Here is a 3,092-nt window from a genome sequence, read left to right as displayed (position 1 = left end):
TCGAGCTGAAGCCGGGATTGATAAATATGGTGCAAGCTGAACAGTTTAGTGGAACGGCTTCTGAAAATCCGCATGCTCACATCACTCAGTTTCTAGATATCCGCGACACTATTAAGCAGAATGGAGTGCCACCAGATGCCATCAGAATGAAGATATTTGGATTCTCTCTCAGGGACAGAGCGAAGGAGTGGTTCAAGAGTTTGGACAGAGGTGCTATTACTGGATGGGAGGATCTGTGTAGAGCATTCCTGGCAAAATACTTTTCTTCTTCTAAAGCTCAGAAAATCATTGCGGAGATTTCTCACTTTTCCCAGCTAGGAGATGAGACCATTCATGATGCCTGAGAAAGATTTCGTGAGCTGCTCAGGAACTGTCCACAACATGGTTTCACGGAGGATCAACAGATCATTCACTTTTATAATGGTTTGACTGGTCTAACAAAAAGTATGGTGGATGCTATTGCAGGTGGATGTCTTCTCCATAGAAATACAAGGGAGGCTTATCGTGTGATAGAAGAGATGGCCTCCAATAGTTATCAATGGCCGAATGACAGAAATTCTACGAGAAGAATTGCAGCTGTGCATGAGGAGAGAGATTATTTTAAGGAGAAATATGAAGCTCTTCAAAAGCAATATGAGTTGGAGAGAAAAGCACTGCTAGCAAAAATTCCTCAGCAGCCGATTTTATCTGATGTGTCACAGTTTGAAAATGCTAATTATGTCCAGCGGCAGTACCAATTCAATAGACCAAACTATCAGGGACATCAGAGCGAAAATCCACCGTATCATCCCAATAATAGGAATCATCCAAATTTTTCCTATTCAAATCCCAACAATGCTTTGCAGTCTCCACCTGGGTTTTCTGTGTCTAGTGGAGAAGTTATAAATGAGCCAAAGAAGGGATCGCTTGAGGATATGATGCAGCAGGTTTTAACAGAGGTGTCTAGTATGAAGACAACTATTAATACAAGGATGACCAATTTGGAGTCTCAAGTGGGTCAAATTGGAAATAATTTTTCAGCACTGTCCAAGCAAGTGCAGATATTGGAGACTCAAGTTGGTCAGATGGCCAACCAAGCAGCTGCGCAGCACACACCAGGAAAATTCCCTAGCAACACTGAGGTCAATCCTAGAGGCCAATGCAATGCTATTTTCGATGACACTCTGTCTCCAAAAGAGATGAGGATGAGCAAGGAGAACGAACAACCAAGTGAGGAACCATACAAGGCTCTTGTTCCACTTAGGGAATACATCCCAAAGGTTCCATTCCCCCGTAGGCTGATGAAGAGGGAGGTGCTTGAAGAGCAATGTGCTGTGAAGCCGAGCAAAAAGGTGGATGTCAAGAAAATCAAGCTGGAGGTCTCCCATTGTAAAAATGAGAAAAAAATTGCCAATCCCGATGAGACAGAGCATAGACGTATAGTGGATGAGCTAGAGAGACTACTTGAAGAATCGAACCGGCGTGCACAGCCTCAAACTCTCTCAAAATTGCAGGATCCCAAGGAAAAAGAAGAAAATGTAGTTGTTCACACCAAGAAGATGGGTGAGGAGGATGAGAAAATCCCGCAGGCGAAAGCTGTGTGCACTGAGCTGCCAATGAAGCTACTTTCGAAGAAGAAAGATCCGGGTAGCTTCACCATTAAGTGCGAGATTGGAGGAGAGCTCTTTCCTGAGGTTCTATGTGATTTAGGGGCTAGTGTCAATGTGATGTCCATCTCTGTTTTCAAGCGGTTAGGAATTGGAGATCTCAAGCCGACCTCGATGGAGATTCAAATGGCGGATAGATCAAGAGTGAAGCCGAGATGAAAGCTTGAAGACATCTTTGTGAAGGTTGACAAGCTCGTCTTCCCTACGGATTTCTTGGTCCTCGATATTCCTGCAGATACAAATCCGCCGTTGATTCTTGGTCGATCATTCTTAGCTACGGGGCGAGCTATGATAGATGTACCGAATGGAAGCGTTGTCTTTCACGCAGCTGATGCGCATGAGTCCTCTGTCTCTGTTCGTGTTAGGCGGTCTGTCACGCCCGCTGCGTTTGATGTTCATTGAGACCATGAGGTATCGTCGAGCTCTAGACGTTAAATTAAGCACTTGTTGGGAGGTAACCCAACTGTTTTTCTTTGTTTTGTTTTTCTTTCTTTTAGTTTCGTTTTGTTTCTTTTGTTTCTTTGTTTTCTTTGTTTTGGGGTTTTTAGTGCAGTGTTGAGTTTGGAATATGCGGAAACTCGCGCCTTGTTCATACCACCACCATGGAGCATGTTTTTCTGTGAGTAGTGACACACATATCATCATCCCTCCAAACTTATTTTCAAACTTATGTTCTGTAATAAGTTTGGGGGAGGGGGGTGAGATTAGATATGTGTATCACTTTTATCTTTTTGTTGCGTTTATTGTTTTATCTTGTTTGTTTGGTGGTGTGTGTTCTTTGTTTTTGAGATGTTTATTGCTCCATTAGATTTCTGGTAAGATGCCAATGATGATTTCTATGAAAAAAAAATTGAATTGGATTTTCTTTGATGATTTAAGCATAATTGGAACTAATTTGCATAATTCTAGAGTGATTTTAACCTTGACTTTTGGACGTTGAATAAACCTGTGAGATTTTGAGCCATAGCTGTTTATTATACACAGTTTATTCTTTGTTGTGAGTTTTGTCATGCATGTGGTGATCTTCTAGAACTTGCCATGGTTTCTGTGTCGAGGTTGCTGTTGTGCCCAGGATTAGGAGATGATTTTAGGCCATCTTTTGTTAACCACATTATTATCCCAAACACTGTCCTTGAAAAAAAAATTATTCTTTCTTATCCACTTTGAGCCTATTTAGCTTTTATTCTTTAGCCGGATGATAGGGGGTGATGAAGTATATGGGGATCTTTGTGTGGTGAATATTCATAGTGGGTTGTGAAAAAGAAGGGATGATATTGTACTACTATTTATTCTTATAAGCTCTAGAAAAGTTGTGAAAAAAAAGTTGTTCAAGAAAAAAAAAAAGCTGTTGAGAAAAAAAAAACGAAAAGAAAAAGAAAAGGAAAAAGTGTGAAGTCGAGTGTACTTTGAGATATTTGTTAGAAAATCGACTTTGTGTTTGTTGGA

At 41.0% G+C, this 3,092-nt stretch overlaps 1 non-coding gene across 1 annotated transcript; it reads right to left on the bottom strand.

The window, feature by feature from the left end:
* Window positions 1–281: 281 nt before the first annotated feature.
* LOC131019287 (small nucleolar RNA R71) lies at window positions 282–388 on the bottom strand. The gene has a single exon (XR_009100206.1). It is a non-coding gene; the product is annotated as a small nucleolar RNA R71 (small nucleolar RNA).
* Window positions 389–3,092: the final 2,704 nt, after the last annotated feature.

This window comes from Salvia miltiorrhiza, chromosome 3, assembly GCF_028751815.1.
Source record: "Salvia miltiorrhiza cultivar Shanhuang (shh) chromosome 3, IMPLAD_Smil_shh, whole genome shotgun sequence".
NCBI lineage: Eukaryota > Viridiplantae > Streptophyta > Magnoliopsida > Lamiales > Lamiaceae > Salvia > Salvia miltiorrhiza.
Note: the sequence above shows the minus strand (reverse complement) of the source record. Positions and strands in the feature narration are given on the sequence as shown.